Here is a 20700-nt window from a genome sequence, read left to right on the forward strand (position 1 = left end):
TAAATACTACGCTGCTACTATCTAAGTTGGCCTTCTATGGAGTGGACGCACGATCTCTTGAATGGTTTGCGAGTTATCTTACAGGACGCACACAATGTGTTGAGGTACGTGATGTTAATGGTGTAGTATCTGCATCTAATCCCCTAACTGTTACACGGGGCGTTCCGCAAGGCTCTATTTTGGGCCCCCTCCTATTTATTTTGTATAGTGCAGATGTTATAAATAATATAAATTACTGTAATTATCACTTGTACGCTGACGATATTCAATTGTATATTTCATTTAAGCCAAATGAAACTGACTCTGCAGTTGACAAATTAAATTCTGATTTAGGACGCATAGCAAAGTGGTGCATGTCGAATAATCTTGTCCTGAATGCAAATAAGTCAAAATTAATGATATTTGGTTCAAATAAGCGACTAAGTGATCTTGAGACTTACGTGCCACAAGTAGTTATCATGGGTGATATCTTAGAGCGTGTTTACGTAGCCCGTAACTTAGGCCTTATTATGGATGATAAGCTGCGCTTTGAAGAACACGTCACGGAACTAGTGCGAAATTGTTTCTACAGGCTGAATGTGTTATATCGTTTTCGAGACTTTATTAAAGTAGACTTACGAATAAATCTCTGTGACTCCTTAATTTTGTCTAAGTTGGGTTATGCCGATGGTGTCTATGGCAGTTGCTTGCTGGCGCGTACTTCTACTTTGGTACAGCGTATACAAAATGCTTGCGCTCGATATTGTTTTAATGTACCACGCCGTTCCCATATCACTCCATTTTGAAACAACAATAAACTTCTGAATATGTCTGCTAGGCGAACTTTACGTTCTCTTTGTTGATTTTTGGAGTCATGCATACCAAAAAACCTTCATATCTATGTAATAAGTTAAATTACTCGAAGCGTGAAGTGCGGGGTGCGCAGCGGCTTGTTGGCCCGAAGCACAGTACGTCTGCTTTTCGTGGCAGCTTTCGTTACGCCGCCACGAAGTGTTGGAACAATCTGCCACCTCCAATTAGAAATTGTACGTCAATAGCAACCTTTAAAATTAAGATAAAAGAGTATTTAACCGATGTTCAAACTTCCAACATATAAGCTGACGTACTGCGCTAGATATTATTATTATTGTTATTTTTTTTAGCTATTAAGCTCGTTTCATGTTTACAAACACATACTTCTACTTCCAAATTGTTCAAGCACGGAATTATGTACTGTTGTCATTTAATTAACTCAACTGTCATCTCTTCTCCCATATGTTGCATTAAGTTTTGTTTTGCTTTATTTTATATTTGTTATGTGTATTTAAATTGGTTGCCCTGAAAACCAGCGCCATAGCTAAGGACATTAGTCATCGGCATATGCTGAGTGGCATCCATTTTGGTGTCTTGTACTAGAATAAGATGTATTATAGGTTATGCATGTATTTCAACACCAAATAAACCATTTCTATTTTATTCTATTCTATTCTAATTTACGATTTCACGAAAATTTTCTTATTATTATTAACTATAAGAGCGGCAAGCGATTGAAATAAAAAAGAAACTGTAATTTTAGTTCAGACGGTTCCTAGTAGAATCCAGTCATTAATTAAATAAAATAAGTGTAAACTAATATTGCAGGTCAAAAAACTAGACACAGGAACTGTTGTGCACTGACTCAGTGACAACACTAGCGTGCAAAATCTCTAAGTCGACAAACAAAACGAAGTGTGGGTAGTTTGAAAAACTGGCGCAGATACATACTCGTATATCTGATGATGTTAATGGCTACGTCGATTTCAAAACGTCGGAGTTAATTTTAAAGCCTGTTCATACTCGATTAAGTCATTAATTATTACAGTTAAGTAGTTCCATAATCAAGTCAGTTTTCAAATAAGAACAAACTGGCACAATAATAGCAAAGTATAAACATATTGACATAATAAATTCCCAGAAACTAGTCATACAACAATGACCATCGTACCTGTCCAAATTGGGCAGTTGATGTGATTCATCTACATATGACTGTACATACATACATACGGCCCTAGTTTGATTTGTTAGGATTTGATTATAATACGTCCTGTCTTGTAATAAAAATTGCAAATTTCATTATTGTATCTAGTTACATCAAAGGTTATTAGCAATATACTGTCTCAAACAAATTTGTTCTTACCGAAAATATTTATTGTATCTGTTCTGTGATGGTTTGTGATTTTTACAGTGCTGTGAAAAAAGAAATAAATATGAGTAAAAATAAATTCGTTTTTACAAGAAAGAGAACAAGAATAACCATAGTCCTTTACTTTATAATTAGTATAAATAATTATGTATACGTTTAATTCTGAGTACCTAAGCATTTTGGTAGTAATGCATTTGATTTCAATAACGACGTAGTTAATATATTATTTGTTTCCCATAACCTTGTATAACGTAAACATAACTAGGGCCGGGTTACATAATAAAGTATTTTTATGCATTGCTGCATATGCATAGATTTTACATACCTACCAAATCCCTAATATAATTTAGCTTGTATTTTATTCTGCAATGCGCAGATAACCGTACAAAATTGTAATATATGTGACGATATAATTTAACCTATTATTTTTATTAACCAAACAAAAGTAATTTTAGTTTGTGATGTTATGAATTTTGATGTGCGATTCTTTGTATTCGTAATATGATAATAAAGCTGCTCCATTTACGTAATGTAAAAGACACACACACAGATGTAAAAAAGTAATGAAATAAATTAATTTGTATTTGTATGTGTATACTGTCTGTGTAGTTAAAGCAACGGGCAAATCAATGAATGCATTATATTTGCATCTTAGCACCAATGTGTGAAAATATAAATGCATAAATAATATAAAAACTAGCTCAGCTCAAGGTTAGGTCTCGTTTTGATTTTAACAAAACCGGTAGAACGTTTACTCCTGTTCTAAAAATAAGCAAGTGAGTTGGATACTAAACATTTAGAAGCGTTCCTGAAAATAGAATGCAAATGTGGTATGAATACTTTTGATGCTTGATCAATATTTTTCCAATATTATTCAAGTACGTAAGTTTATTTAATATTTATTTATTTATTAAATAAAATTTTGAAAATTGCTTTAATCTCAAATATGTTTACATTCTTTACATCAATAAATATGAGTTTGCAATAAATTATACTCGTAATTTTAAGTAGGTATATAAGATATCAAATAAGTTTAACATTCGTCGACTTAGTTTTGTAAAAAAATGCAAATCTATGCGGCCAATTTTGATAACTTGATATTTAAAACATACTGTTTCTACAAGTATGTACTTATATGCCTTCCTCAATATTTTCTTGTATGTTCTTAATGACAGTTATTGTACATTGAATATTAGCGGCGTAATGCAATACAAAACGGTTTTTAATGGTACCAGTATGTCATAATTACCAGAAGACAATTGGTTGTGCAATGTACTATGTATTTACATAATGGGTTACCCAGTGTACCTCACTCATTCAAAATCTAATGCGACTTAAAGCAAGTCAAGCAAGTTTATGATACTATATTGTTTTTTTTTTAAATTGTTTACGAGTATGCAATAGCGTAGCAGGATAAAGGTATGCGAAAATTACCATCTTAAAAGTAATATTCAGATATAATCAATAACCGTAGGTTTAGTACCTATCTACTGTAATGTAATATGGTAGAATATGTCATAGTAAAAAATGTAATACCTTAGTGATCAAATAAACATAATACATATATGTACCTATAATAAAATTTCGTCTGTCTTCTTTTATATATTTTGCTAAGAAAATTCTGTGTAAAGAATTTTCATTGTTATTTGTCATTTTATTTTTAAGTTACAATACGACTGTAGTATTTTTATATGTTAAGTACATCCAATATCCTGAAGTAGGTGCTTAATAATAATTGCTTTGTTTTAACTTATTTTCTTGATTGTTTCTGACATAGTTTTTTAAAGACTTAAAAAAATCTATTGAACATAATAATATGAAAAATATCACACTCAGTTTAAAAATTCATAATTTAAAAAAGTATCAAAACCATCCCAGCACACTTCACAATCGCAGAATGCCACTGCGTTCCCTGTCTATAATGGCAAACCGAAAATACTCTTCGGCCAGGCGCCTCCAACGCCACATTACGTAACTAAACAAGTGACTATAAACCTATTGTAGTTACGTAGTTACTACCAACTCTTGTCATTACTCAAGTGTGCCGCCGCCCTAACGCCCGCGATAACAACGACACACGTTCTTCGGACGCTCAACATTCAACTCGCTTTTTTTTAAATTCCCTCCGTTTAAATACGGTTTATTGGAATTTGAACTTTAAGCGGTCAGCAGTGATTTCATTTTGGATTGTGCGCGAGGTGAAGAACTCTGTTATCAGGTCACGGTTGTGTTATCAGTGAAAGTAAGTGAGACTAGGGATTTGTAACAGTACCACAGTTCTGCAATCAATATCAGTTATTAGATGAATTATTCATGAAGGAAGTACACGCCTTCTTTAAGTGTTTAAGTGTTTAACGTTTTTTCGTTTTAAAACGTTTGTGTAATTTAGTGAACGCGAAACTGAATAGTTTTTGCCTGTTACAATTGTAACACACACTTCGAAGCGGTAAGTTGGCCTTAAAATTAATTACATATTCAAAAATGTATGATGTGCCTAAATGTCTATGAAGAAACAACCTGTTTGTATCTGTACAAGTATTTTGGAATTGGTTTTATTCATAAAAACAAAGAAAGAAATAAACAAACAGAATAAAACTTAAAAACCATTGGTTTCATATTGGAATTTAGATCTAAGTAAATTGCACGTAGGTATGACTACCAGAGGAGTAGGCATTACTTAGATTATTATTGAAAACTAAGTAGGTATAAACTAAGAAGTAACCTTGCTATTAATCTACATTCATGGAGAGGAGAACTTAATTTGTTCACATGTTTGCGACATGTCTGGTTAATGAATGAAACAATTTATGCATACAAAACTCAGTAAATACCTGTTTCTTAGTTACCTACCTACGAGTATGTATTCAAGGTTATTGGTAAGAGTTTGTATAGAGTAGATGTAATTTAGTGTATTAAATAGTTTCTCCATCACAGCTTAGCATCTTAGGTATAGTTACCTGTAATACATAGGTAGGTAGGCACATAATTGAACTAACTTTTTGAAACTTATAAGTAAGGGCCACTTGCACCATTCCACTAAGCTGGGGTTAACCGGTTAAACCTGGAGGTACCATGGTTACCAGTACAATTTGACACTTGGTTGACGGTTAAACCGCTTAACCCCAGGTTAGTGGGATGGTGCAAGTGGGCCTTACTAGCCGTAAATTTGCATGGCCACTATTTATGAATTCTTGCTGGTATCTCTCTTCTTCTTCAATTTAAAAGGTATCCTCTTGTCGGTGGAGTATTTTCCATTTCTCCCTCTCATAAGCCATAGCTTTGACCTCTTGATACGACACGACACCAGCTTTTTCTTTTATTTGGTCTACGTAGCTCTCTTACTGGTCTTTTGGTCTTACTGGTATATTGTAAATAAATATGCCACTAATATTATAAATGATTAAGTATGAAAGTTTTGTGATTAGGTAGTTTTGGATGCTTAAATGGTTGTTCCTCAATGATCCATGACGTGTAACGCTTAAGTAATAAATTTTTATAAGGGCTTAGAGAATACTAATCTTTTTCATAGGATTTACTTTAAAAAGTATAGAATAAGAGGATACAGTATGGGTAGGAGTAGGTAATGCAGTAGAATAGGGGCACTGTCAAGGGGCATGAGCAGTACCTATAGTTTTCATATAGTTAAATTATTGTTTTGTTGTTGTGTACTAATCATAATTTCTATTTACTCTGATATTTTCAGTTTTCTCTGATTACTAAGTAATTGATTTATTCATGCGAGTCATCAAATAAGGAGGTAAAATGCGTGTTCCTTTCCTTAAAATGAAGGCAGTTAGTGACCTAATTCCGTTAGTCTTTTTTCCTCATAAGGGTCACGTGGTTACATTTTCGGTACTTACTCGTATTGAGTGCAATAGGAACTACATACCTATTTAATTAAGTGTTATGTATGTATTTATTTTAATTACCTACCTAACATCAATATATAGAAATGCAAAACATAAACATGCATGGAATGGAAATGGAATACAAAACTAAATTATTTATATATTATATTTTAATTCAGGAAAATTGTTTTTCATTTTATTCAGGCATGACAAAATTTAATTTTTGATCGTGTCAAATTCATATAGTTACTTCTTTACTATTAGTATACCAATACTATATCAAAATCTCTGCAGACTTTTCTTGGTCTAACTTTCTTACCAACCTTCTTACCAACCTTCTTACCAACTGCCTCAATTAAACGGTAGACCTATAGAAGCACTTATACTGACTTATAGGAGTTATAGGTACTTAATCCTATTGGTCACCCTTAAAATTAGATTTCCCCGAATTCGATTTTGTAACCAGTCAGTCATGCAACGAGAAAAGTCAGATTTTCCGCACTGGCATGATGCCAGCGTCTGATACCCTGTCTCCCGTTTTATTTATAATCTATGCGTATCGGTCAGAAAAGTCATGGCCATTCTGTCACAAGTGCATAAACAACCATTGATGTTCAAATATACGCACCTTAGAGGATTACAGTATGCCTAGGTACGTACAATAAAATACATCTTAAACCAAATAATATTTTTTTCACCACACCAGCTCGGAAAACTTACTTTGCACTTCAAAAACTGATAACAAAGATGCATTTTATTCACATGTGAGGCGAAGTAATCAAATGCAAATTTTGAGTTGTCTTCTTATATTTTCTGGTAGAATTGACTTTTAAATGATGATTTTGGATGATAAATATTTAATAACATTCATTTGGATTACATTTGGTTTGATTTTGTTTGATATATTACATTTAATATTTTCTTCGGGTTGGTGTGGTGAAAAATTTTGCTTTTCACTCGGGGGCAAATTTTGTTCAACCCTCGCAGCGCTCAAGATTCCATTTTTCGAACCACTCGCTATTTTGGAATCTTTCGCTTGCTCGGGTATCAATATTAGCACGAGCGGTTAAACAACAACTTTGCCCCCTTGTAAAACAAATAACTATTGCCAATGAGTGACTTTGATATTCTAGGAAGCAAGATAAGTGATGTCAAGGTTACATTAATTGACTAGCATTTCAGTCGTAGAGTATAAACAATGCTTTTAAAATTATGACTGTCGGGTCGTTGATTGTATCCATAGCAACTATACAAAGATTATTTTGTAATGAGGTAATGTCATTCTGTTATTATTGTTTAATCATTTAGGTGGAACAGCTTTTTTGATTGTTATTCTGTCCGTTATTCAGGCGACAATTAAATAGTAGCATAGTTTGTTAGAAGAAATGTACCTAATCGTTCACTTTACCCAAGTAAATAACCCATTACAGAAAGAGATTATAACTGCCATTATTGCAAAAAAATGATTGTTTATTTCAAATAAAAAAAAAATAGAGTACCTAATCTAGGCGGCCGGTCTTACCGTAATCGTGGTAACGAGTGACAAATACTCGTACACTAGTAAATGGTTAAAATATTAGCATGGTTACTTCTAGTATAGGGTTCATTTGAATATAAGCAAACGGCCCTGAGCTTAATTAACGTTCACATCTAAAGTGGTGTTATACCTATATCTATCTACTTAGATGATACGCACCCAAAGACAGCAATGATACGACTTTTTCCAAAGGCACGTAGGTACAGTCAGCAGCAGAAGTTGCTAAGCGGGCGACGTGTTCAAAATGATCTTGACGCGACTTTATTGTTAAGAGAATAAGAGCGAGTCAAGGTAATTTTGAACACCTCGCCCGCATAGCAACTTCTGCTGCCGGCTGTACTTATTTTAAAAATAGTTTATCCCTTAATTATATAATAGTTTTTAAAATAGATACGTGTCCAAATGGCGATAAATGTTTGATTTATTTTAGGATTTCAGAAATCACGATTAAGTAAGTACCTACTTATTGTGTTATCAAAAAATATCAAAAATCATTTATTATCAGGCAACTAAGACCCATAGATACATACCTTACAAAGTAACATAAGTACATACAATAGTAAAATCTTACAAGCTAAAAGTTATGTATGATATTAACCACATTACGGATCTAGGTATATTTCTTAGATGAACTGCGTTATTAGTTTTACGAGTACTATGTGTTTATACCGCAAATTGCAACATTTACCTACATTTAAAAAACCCCTACTCACCAAGTACTACAAGAACTTATGCACATAGATATTCTTTGAGATAATGTTTCAGGAATATATATATTTATTGATAACGTCGTGAAAATATTGTTTAATTTTAGACCCTAAGATTACACAACGATTTATTGTATCGATGATGTATAGGTACCTATAGCTAATTGAAGATGCTAGCAATAACATACCGGCGTTGAGAACCAGATGGCTTCAATTGTTTCAATTTAGTTTGACGTTATAATATAAATACGTTTCCAGAAACGATAATCATACCTAGAAACATAACTACGAGTAGGTATGACGAAATTTGTAAACAGGCTTACAATGAGGAAAATTAAAATCAAAGTTAATGTTACCGTGTGTTTCTAGTTATTCGAAAACCTTTGCTTTAAACAGAAAAAAGGATTGATTTATAATGTATTTATAAATCTTACTCTCGTTCTGCTGTTTATTCAAAACTGTATACCTAGTTTTTTTCAGTTTGATAAAAGTTTTCCAAGTGCAAAACGGAACGCTTTCTTAGGGTCAGAAAATTATCAAACATATTTTTATCGTCTTATTGTATAGATATGGTTTTGGGGCAAACTATATAATGTATGTAGGGTACAAAGACAACGTTTCATGTGTGAGTGGCCCCATCAATTTATTGAATAGGTAACACATTGTATTATATATCACTCATTTTTTGTTTGAGATAGTTGACTGACAGACAGACGCACACTTTGGGTACGCAATCTCCCTAAATACTTAATATAATCTACTGCAATTGACGCATTGATATCGTTTACACATAGTTTACACCGCGCCGCTTCATTACACTCACACAAATATAAAAGTTTAGGGTTAGGTCTATGCGTGGAAATATTTTTACATCATGATTTTCCTGGGTTTCCCGCGGCGGCTGGAATATTTCAAGGAATCATCATTACAATGTTTATGTACGATGTACGATTCAGAGGGGCTACCGCGAAAACCGAAATTTGCAAATTGCGGGGATCTTTCTCTTTTACTGCAATGAAGTAATAAGAGTGACAGAGAAAGATGCCCGCAATTTGCGAACTGCGATTATCGCGGTTATAGCCCAGATCAAACGGCTGGAGTCGATCCGGGTCTTACTAGACTAGAGTCAAAGGAATTTGAACCTTCTATACAGTAGTTACACTGCAAATTTAAGTAGCAGTAAATGTGCCCGTGACTGTTCATGACCATTGCGGCTACTATATTTTAAAAATGAAATATCTATGCCGGTAATAAGAAGCGCCCGACTCCACTCCAACAGTTTGGTGTGAATCGTACGCATATTTTCATCGCTGAGTGTTATGGAAAAAAAAGTAATTTGGGAAATTGGGTTTTCAGTAGGTACATGTGGTTTAAATAGCACAGTGGTGCTTTATTGCCGCCATTCATGACCGTGTGTTAGAAGTGTGAGGAAGTGTTTGGAATAAAACGGTGAATTTGTGTAAGTTTTTAGCTTTCGATGTTGTTTTGTCTATATTATTTTACAATATCAAACCTATAATATTTTTAACTTTATTTTCTAAATATCCTAGGAAAACCAGAACTTTAATTTTAATTAATTCAGATTGAAATTTTTCATGCGTTTCAATTTTATACCTTTATACATTTTTGTGCTTAAAATAAAAAAAAGTTCCGTTACCTTTTATTTTTTTAAACAGTTTACGCTAAATTTTTTTTTATTTAAAACAATTGTGCATTTTTTTCAATCTTCGCACCAGGACATCCTTTATTACCGCTATTCCCTGTGCCTATGAAAGGCACACTTAAGTACCATAAAAAGGCGGGAAACGTAACGCAACGGAAAAACAGTATAAATCATCGGCGTCAATACGTAATGTCAGTCTGCTGAGGTGATAATTGGTTCTACCGTTACTTAGATTGACAATTGTTTGCGATGCTTACCTAATGTAGCACGGGACAAGCATAAAGTTGTCATAACTCATAGGTAAGTACCTACTCATAACCTAAGGTATAGAGTGGCTAGTGCAGTTAACAGTGTGGTTATTGTTCGAAGAGTATAATCACAGTATAATTGTGTTTATATTGTTAGGATTCCGTACCCAAAGGGTAAAAACGGGACCCTATTTCTATGACTCCGCTGTCTGTCTGTCTGTCTCTCTGTCGCCAGGCTGTATCTCATCACCACAACCGCGTGATAGACAGTTAAAATTTTCACAGATGATGTATTTCTGTTGCCGCTATAACAACAAATACTAAAAACAGTATATTGTGTGGGTGAGTGGGGTGACAAACGTGATTTTTTGCCGATATTTGCGTAATGGTACGGAACCTTTCGTGCGCGAGTGCGACTCGCATTTGGCCAGTTTTTTAGTTAGTGCTTCAGGACTTTGCTGAGCTTGGAGTTTTCTGATGATCATTCTATAACTTGCTTCATGGAAAATTCGTTGGTGAAAAACCTACAATATTTCATAATTTGGATTTGTATACATATACATAAATCATACCGTGTCGAGGACGATCGTAATTCTGGCAAAATTTTAAAGGATAAACTTAAAAAAAAAATCGGGCAAGTGCGAGTCGGACTCGCGCACGAAGGGTTCCGTACCATAATGCAAAAAAAAAAACAAAAAAAGCAAAAAGAAAACGGTCACCCATCCAAGTACTGACCCCTCCCGACGTTGCTTAACTTTGGTCAAAAATCACGTTTGTTGTATGGGAGCCCCATTTAAATCTTTATTTTATTCTATTTTTAGTATTTGTTGTTATAGCGGCAACAGAAATACATCATCTGTGAAAATTTCAACTGTCTAGCTATCACGGTTCGTGAGATACAGCCTGGTGACAGACGGACGGACGGACGGACGGACGGACAGCGAAGTCTTAGTAATAGGGTCCCGTTTTACCCTTTGGGTACGGAACCCTAAAAACTAAACAAACAGAAAAAGTTATTACTTAGGTAGGACATCATTAAATTTTTGTGCGCTTCCATAAAACACATAAATAAGTTTGTTTGAAAATTTCAATAGGCATCCTGTATTGCTATATTCTGTGTCGAATACCTACATAATTTCATTTTAGGAATAGTTACAGTTACTTTTATCGGCTCTGCCATAAAATTTCCATTCTCGTTTCGTTCTCTCAGGTAAAAACAGTGTAATCTAATCTATTGGTTCTTTCTAATCTAATATTGAAATTCGGCTTATAGTTGATCTCTATAGGTACCTACCAAATTTTATACAAATCCATGGTACTGTTTTTGTAGTTATCATATTATACTTAGTAATAGATCGTAGGATTTAATTTGTTAGTAAAATACTAACTGTAAAACATTACAAGTCAAATTCAAATGAACGCTATTTTATATTTATCATTAAATCATCACTTAAAAGTCAATTTCACTACCCAACAAGAAGAAACAACTCAAAATTTTCCATTCTTAATTATAAATTGCAAGGTAACTTTTTCATCAGTTTTTGAAGAAAGTATAGAGTGCCTTCACGAGCTGGTGTGGTGAAAAAAGATTTTTGTGTGTGTGGTCACACTCGTTTATAATTTAACGGACTCCAGTACATGACGCAAGTACTTAATGTAATATGACGACAAATTTAAGAATATTACATAGCTTTACGTTACACGCGCCAAATATTGACCTTGAACTGTTATTAATATTCATTTCTATAAAACCACATTTTTCTGGCCTGTCTCAATCAGTAGGTAGATAGTCATATTTTTAATACGAATTAAATACTTGGTATTATGTCCAAGCAATAAGATTCAAATAGGTACGTAGCTCTTATTTATATGTGATGTTCCACGGCAAAAGGTACCTTATGGCGGCTGGCGCTTACGTCGCATAGCGCCGCAATAATATTGGAGCGACGCGACGTTAATAATAGCGTAAGCGCTTACCGCCATACCTACCAACCTACTACCTATAACCTTTAGTAGTAGTAGTAGTAATTACTTTATTGTACACAACACAGGTTTACATAATATTTACAGAAATAAAGGTACAAAGGCGAACTTATCCCTGTAAGTGTAAGGGATCTCTTCCAGCTAACCTTCGAGTAGATGAGGGGAGAATGCAAATTAGATAGACAAACTTACGGAATGCACAGTAATGTTTTAAAAGTAACTAACCAAAATGTCCAAAAGCAAATAAAATACATAAATAATATTATAAAATAAAATACATACTACATACATAAATACTAAACATATATTACATACAATATATATATATATATATATATATATATATATATATATATATATATATATAGGTAAAATTTTTTGAACTGATCTTGTTCACTTACCTGTACTAACAATGGCATTGTTCTATTACAATCCTATTATCTGCTTTTGTTCTCGTAGGCGCCAACCAATTTACTTACAAAATAAGTTAGAAGTACATTGCATGTATATTGAATTCTAAACCTTATGTTGTGTTGAATGGGGTTAAAATGGTTTAAAAAGATAATATCATATTCAATCTTTTGGAAAGTCACATGCACCTTAGCCACGACAGGTGTCGATGGTTGTTAAATGCAAAAAAAAGTTGGGTTAGCCATTATTTAGTTAGTGTATTTTGTAGTCTATTGTTTAAAGAAATAGAGTCGTTAATCTATACTAACACATGAAGGCGGTTATAATCTGCTTTTATTATCCTAATTTGTGGTTTACCACTCAATGGTATTGTATTCTTTTGAGTGAACTAGCTCAGATCACTTGATTCATACTATATATATGTATATATATATATATATATATATATATATATCTATATATATATATATATATATATATATATATATATATATATATATATATATATATATATATATACATATATACAAGTGTCAAAAAAAATAATATAGAAATCAGTAATTGACCTTTACCCCTGGGACGTCACATATTAAGTATGTAAACATTGGAGTCAGAGCAAAACTGTTAATCAATTAGCAACAAGATAAATTTCAAATTAAATGACCAATTTATCTGTCAAGCCACACACGCGTATACATATCGTAAAAGATGACTTATGTTAGACCGGGCCGTGTCCGGCTCGGAGCTTCCGGCGCTTCTATGTCATGAGAGGCGAATGAGGCGATCACGTGACGCTTTCCATAGAAAACAATGCGCCGGAAGCTCTGGCCCGGACAGGGCCCGGTCTAACGTGAGTCATCCTTAAGTGGCTCCGATACAATCACAGTTCTACAATGACGCTTACAATGTAGGTACATATATGGATATTTATATACCTACAAACAAGCGCGAGGAGCTTGTCAAGCATATAAGGAGACCATTTGGGTGAAAATCATCTTTTTCTTGTCACTAGTTGCCATGGTTACAGTCTCCCAGGAGACAGGAGAGTCACTCTTAAAATACTAGTTCTTTCGTATTTAAATGAACCAAACTTGAATTTTTTGGTAGTTATAAGGCCTTTCCATAATGGGACATCTACTAAGCACGTTTGTAGAACACGGTACAGCAGCTCTTCTAAGAAACTATGCTACTTATTGTCTCCCGGCTAATGGGACAGAATGACAACAAGAAATAGTTGATCGACCCATTTACGACTCTGGTTGAAGAAATTGATTGAGGGCGATGATAGAAATTTTGATTGATGTCACTGTTTAACCTAAAAACTAAAGCATGCTCCAAAACCAACTCAAGCTGAAATGTTAATATTATCGCGATAAATCGTTTTGGGGACATCAAAAGTTGAATTATTAATTTACAGGAACCTGCTCAAATAATTTATAACTCATCATATACTTACTTTTACTTTACTGGCTCAGTGACCCAAAAAGGATATTGGCCTCCGACACAAGAAAGCGCCACTCTGCCCTATTCTCCGCCACTTCACGCCAGTTGGGTATTCCGAGGGAGGACAGGTCTTTTAGGACTTCGTCACTCCTGCGGTATCTGGAACGCCTAGTTTTTATTGCTCTCTTTTTGGCATTAGGCGATTGTGACATCAATAGAGAAATTTCTAATATGGTAGAGGTGCCGGTCAACGTGCTAACAGTCAGTAATCTAAGTCATTTTTCGCCCACGTAATCGTTCTGACTCATGCGTCTATAAACTTCCATGAGTTTGACTAGCAAAATTATTAATGTAGGTAGGTACAAACAACAACACTCTGGACCTTATTACAAAAGGCATAAGGTCCACCGATGATCAGTTAACAGTATGGGCGATGGAGGAGTAAGTAGCTACAGTAATTCCTGTCAGCTGATATCAAAAGTTGCTTTTAATTTTGACAGATTACTTAACTACAAAAAATAAAGTAAATACACTTGTTAATAGCGGTCTATTAATTATGTGGCAGCAGGCGGGCTCACTCCGCGATTTCGTCGCTTTGCTGTAGCAAAGTACAGGTTGGTAGCTAAAAGTACATCCGTTCCACACCAATTTTGGTGGTTAGCCATAAGCCGCGCGCCGCGCTGTCGCCACCTAGCGGCCATATCCGTCCTGATCGTAACAGACGCGTTTTGTTAGAGAGCGAGTCTTATGTACCTAGTACTATTATTTATTCTGTGGTGGCAGGCAGTTAGTGTTTAGGTCCCTCCAGTCAAGGCCGTAGTTTTGTGTGGTGTTCGATCGATTCTAACGCGTACCATACATTGACCTTGCCCGCCCTGTATTAGGTACTACAGCAAAACCAGAAGGGCAGTACATGTATGCGTAAATATTGGAACGCCAAACGTGGTCAAATCAGTCTGTGGGAAATTATCATCTTCATATCAGCCCTTTATCGCTCACTGCTGCGGGCGCAGCACGGTTCCATTTTTATCGACTATCACTATGCGCGTCCCTTTCGCACTTACATACTTGTTAGAACGTGACAGGTATGGTGACAAGGGATAAAAACGCCACCGTGCTACGCCGCCTGAGCATAGGCCTCTCTTCTAACGCAGCGTCTTACGTAGGCGAACAACGCGCGAACGCGGCGCGGCGAGGAAGAAACAAAACGTTGATACGTATAGGTGTGTCCTACTCACACAGCGAAGCGGCGCGGCGCGGCGCGGCGAGGCTAGGAAGAAACAAAAGTTGATACGTATAGGTGTGTCCTACTCACACAGCGAAGCGGCGCGGCGCGGCGCGGCGCGGCGCGGTGAGGAAGAAACAAAACGTTGATACGCATAGGTGTGTCCTACTCACACAGCGAAGCGGCGCGGCGCGGCGGCCTTGTCCGGCTAGGGAGACACTCCCGACCGCCTTGGCCGCACACAGACACGGTTTATTAGAAAATTCGTATTTAAATTATGAGTAAACTATGTCTTTTAATGCAGCGTTCTTCGTTGTCTGAAATTTTGGTTTACTGGCATTTTGATTTGGCACCGCCTTCAAAAACTAAGTACACAATTAATTACCCCGGTGGTTATTAATTTGCTTATTATTAGGTATTAATTACGTTTTGGCAGAAATTGGCTTTACGACGGGATAGGGACTGGAAAAGGATAGGGGTGGATCTGGGTATATAAAAAAATATTTTGTGCTTTTCAGCGGGTTGGGTTTTTGAAAGTACCTCAAAAGGAAAAACGGAACCCTTATAGGATCACTCGTGCGTCTGTCTGTCTGTCCGTCTGTCACAGCCTATTTTGTCGGAAACTACTGGGCCAATTAAGTTGAAATTTGGTATACATATGTACATTAGTAACCAAAAGATAGACATGTTTTTAGGGTTCCATACCCAAAGGGTAAAACGGGACGCTATTACTAAGACTTCGCTGTCCGTCCGTCCGTCCGTCCGTCCGTCTGTCCGTCTGTCTGTCACAAGGCTGTATCTCATGAACCGTGATAGACAGTTGAAATTTTCACAGATGATGTATTTCTGTTGCCGCTATAACAACAAATACTAAAAATAGAATAAAATAAAGATTTAAATGGGGCTCCCATACAACAAACGTGATTTTTGACCAAAGTTAAGCAACGTCGGGAGTGGTCAGTTCTTGGATGGGTGACCGCTTTTTTTTGCTTTTTTTTTTGCATTATGGTACGGAACCCTTCGTGCGCGAGTCCGACTCGCACTTGCCCGGTTTTTATAATTTTAAAATACATAGGTTCGAAGTTATTTAAGAAAATAGCCAAATAATGACCATTGGCTCTTTATCTCCAAAACTACTATGTAGGTCTAAAATTTTGAAAAAACAATATACAAATTAGTTCTTTACCTATAGATGTCAGGACCTCTTATTAAAAATATGAAGTCAAGCGTGAGTCGGAATTATGTACGGAACCCTAGAAACGCGAGTCTGACTCGCACTTAAGGGGTCATCCATTAATTACATCACACGTTTAGGGGGAGGGAGGGGTTCAAGAAAATGTGACATGTTGTGACATGGGGGAGGGGGGAGACACAAACTTTGTGACGTCACTTTAACTTCATGAGTAACCGAAAATTTATTTAAATTATTTTATTCGCTGTACATTTAAATAAGTTTTTAAAACGATAGTCGTTTTTATTCTCGGAGTAAATATCTATGGAGTAGAGACGCGCACTAATTTCTATCTGAAAAATTCTGTCGTTTTTGGCGCGGGGGACGAGGTAACGCACACACATAATGTTAACACTAATGCATTTTTAGCATGCGTCGCTACACACGCACACGACAAAATTATCAAACACTAGCAAAAACTGTATTCACACAAGTACAAGAACAAACACAGACAACCCTGTCCGTGAACGAGATGACGTCAGTTCTAAGTAAACCTAGATAGTGCGAGGGACGCGTCGATAATATTGTCGATAAAATTGACAATGAATTTTAATTTCTGCTTTTATGAATTATAATAATAATACATTATCAAGTCTTTGTACCAGCATTTTACTAACTTTCAATTTTTGTATTGTTTAGATGTTATTTCTAATAGTTTGTCAATTTGTTTAGGGCGAATCTTGCAAGCTGATATAGAATGATTTTTTATTATCAGTTCATTAGTTAATATTTTACATGTTGGTTTACTTCTGAAAGCAATGCAATATACTATCGATCATGCAGATCTGCATGATGACAGAGATGGAACGCGGCCATAGGATGTCATTTAAGGGATATTGAGTAGGGGATAATTAGTATATATATCGGCGGTAGATCGTAAAATCGGACATATCGAGATATTCCTAGGCATATCATGAAACGCCCCCATTTAATAATCTGCCTTTTGCATTTTTTGCCACTGCTAGTGCTGCATTCTATGTGGCATTTGTAGCAGAATGCGTAGGTACTAGGTAGGTACTAAAATCATACGCTACCCAAACACGTACTATAAGTAGGCTGTCATGCCATTTCAATGGTTATCATTTGCTAAAATTTAGGACATCCTACTTATTCGATATGCCTAAATGTTGAGGTTTGAACGGTATGGCTGGTGGTCACTAGTCAGATCATGACATGCCGGCGTTTCATGATCTGCTTAGGAATATCACACCTTGAAGTTAGCACGATATGGCTGGTGGTCACTAGGCAGATCATCATCTGCCTAGGAATATCACACCTTGAGGTTTGTACGATATGGCTGGTGTTCGCTAGGCATCATGACCATCTGTATATTATTCATTATGTTTATATCGATTTTACCGATATTGGTTTTTATGGTGTCCCATCACTAATATTGGTACGGTGATACCAGAGTAATAAATTAAAAGTGCCTATTTATGGAAAGTGACAGCCGTAAATACCTTAAATTAATAATATATTTGACATGTTAAATAAAAATATATAGCTGGTCAAGCAAATCTTGTCAGTAAAAAAGGCGCGATTTTCTAATTTTCTATGGGACGATATCCCTTCCCGCCTACATTTTTCAAATTTGCCGCCTTTTTCTACTGACAAGATCTGCTTGACCAGCTATATGTAGAAACTAAAGTAAAAATTAATTTTCAAAAAATAGTCTATCGGTAATTTTACGTTATTTAGGGGTGGTGCACAAATCACGCGAGATGTTTTCGACTACTTTTTGATCCCCCGTCCCCCTTTTCTTTATTCTTATAGATCTATTAATTTGATTAAATAGATTAGATTGATATGAAACTAAGGTGTTATATAAAAATAATGTGTTACATAAATTATATAACAAAAAGCATAGCAAATAGGGCATATTATTGCAATGTTCTGCCGCCAGAGTGTAGCACTAAGCTAGCTAGTAAATTTTCTCTTTTCTCTTTATCGCTCAAATATGCAATAGTGATAGAGAGGTTAGATAACGAAATTTAAATTTTCTTGTTCCGCGGCGGACCCCCAGATTGTGATGGATTGTGGTAGTCGCGCCCCCTACGCGCAGAGTTTCGCATAATATTTCCTATTAGAAATTCTACTCGTACCTAATTAATATTTAGAAAGTCTTCTTTAGAATTACCCTAAATTAGATCTAATATCATATCACTGGTATCACTGTCAGATTGACAATGTTTTTTAGTTATTTGCAAAATTAATGCACTATTTGATAATATTTAGATGTAATAGTACTTAAATATGATAAGAAACGTGTTCTTTTTGTAGACTAGACGTTTCCGATCTCATTTTGCATGAGAAAACGCTGCAATTCGGCATTTTCGGCTCCTATCATTCCGCTTAGACTGACGTTTGCTGAATGGCGTATGACGTGTGGCAACTAGTTTTATATAACCTCCTTGACCGGCGGCCGCGATATTTTTGCAGAGGGGAACGCCTGTTAATGGCCGCTCCATAGATATTTACTCCGAGTTTTTATTCGTTTATTTTTCTTTCCTAAGCAATTTTGGGTTTTCCTAAGCAATATTTATCGTCAAAAATATTTTGATAAAACATTAATAATACTTAGGTGCTTACTTAATTCGATTTGGCGATTTCGTAGAAAAAATGTGACGTCACACTAGGGGGGAGGGGTTTGCCAAATGTGACCAAGTGTGACAAGGGGAGGGGGAGGGGTCAAAAAACCTAGAAATTCGTGTGACGTAATTAATGGATGACCCCTAACCGGTTTTTTTAAAGAAATTATATTAAGTTATTTTGCTTTTATGTTTGTTTATTTAAATTGATTTATTTATTTTTTTACTTTTTTATTTCGTTTTATTTATTTTTGTTTCATTATGACGATCGGTTGATCTTGCTGCACGCACGTAATATAGGGACGCACTCCCACTCCCACACACTCGCACTCGCACTCCCACTCCCTCTCCCACTCTAAATCCCACTGAAAACCGCATCAAAAACACGGACAAACATACATACATACATTCAGGTCAAACTGAGTACCTCCTTTTTTTAAGGCGGTTAAAAGTTGCTCTTTTCTGTGAGCTGTAGACTTCGCAATTAGCTTAAAAAAAATTAAAATAATTACAGCGAACTCAGAATAGTCGTAAGTGCCATAGACGCTACTGGAGTTAAGTCTTTTATGCCAATTTCCGCGAATTTGAATATTTTTTAGTTTTGTGCCTATATAATACAGGAAAAACCTATAAAGAAATCAAACGGGAGTTGACTAATCAAATCAAAGCCGTAAATTCTATATACGCCACGCCTCTAGCCGCGTCATACTCGCGTCTAAAAATCAAATGGATTGATCGCGCCAGATCCGCGCTTCGCCATCGCGTTAAAATCGCTCACCTAGAACACTTCCATACGCAACAACGGTTTGTTGTTTCCGTGCCGCGTCTCGCCGCGCCGCCGCCGCGCCGCGTCGCCCGACATTCGCGTGCAAATCGCGCCGCGCCGCGTTCACAACGAGATCGCTTACGTAGGACACTTCTATGGGCATCAAAGGATTGATTTAGCCGCACCGCGCCGCGCCGCGCCGCTTTCGCGCGTTGTTCGCCTACGTAAGACGTAGCGTTATACGCCACTGGTCCCGCTAATGGTAACATTCCATTTTTGACCGCAGCTGCACTACTAGTACTGAACGCGTCGCTGTTATTGTCAATTTCCATAGTAAAAAGAACAGTAATGCGGCTGTCTTTGGAAATGGACTGTCACCTTTATGAGCTAGATATTTATACTACTTATATATTTATTATGTAACGCTTTTCTAAGTAATAAATGGTAATAGACATTAACATTAAATATGTGTTATAAAATTAATATAAAACTAAAATTAACTATTTACAATTAACCCGTCGATCGTCCACCATACAAAAAATTTACCCACATTGATCTGTAGTAACATACGTCTGATACTAAGTCGCTACGACCCAAATTGAGTTAACATCACACGTGTCTTGCTAGGGCGCTCCACGGGTTAAGATACCTAAAGCTAAAAAATTTAAAATACTCATCAAAATTGTGCGCCCTTGGTAAGGTACCCATCACGCAGGCAGCGTTCCCGCGCTGGATTTCTATGGCCAATCTTTGCGCGAGAAAGCTGCCTGCGCGAGGGTCACCTGTGGCCTGCCTTAGGCGTTTGCTGAGCACCTTGTGAAGCCCCCGAGCCCCCCTACCCCACGAACCTTGAGTTAACATTAAAGAAATATCGCGTATACAGTTGTTT

General features: G+C 36.0%; 1 protein-coding gene across 1 annotated transcript in view; it reads left to right on the forward strand.

Moving 5' to 3' along the window:
• The first annotated feature begins 4100 nt into the window (after positions 1–4100).
• LOC134668125 (uncharacterized) overlaps positions 4101–20700 on the forward strand; it is a 63355-nt gene continuing 46755 nt past the window's right edge. Inside the window, exon 1 of the mRNA XM_063525632.1 lies at positions 4101–4607. The gene's annotated coding sequence lies outside the window, so the exon portion shown is untranslated. The remainder of the gene's footprint in view (positions 4608–20700) is intronic.

Source organism: Cydia fagiglandana, chromosome 10, assembly GCF_963556715.1.
Source record: "Cydia fagiglandana chromosome 10, ilCydFagi1.1, whole genome shotgun sequence".
Lineage (NCBI taxonomy): Eukaryota > Metazoa > Arthropoda > Insecta > Lepidoptera > Tortricidae > Cydia > Cydia fagiglandana.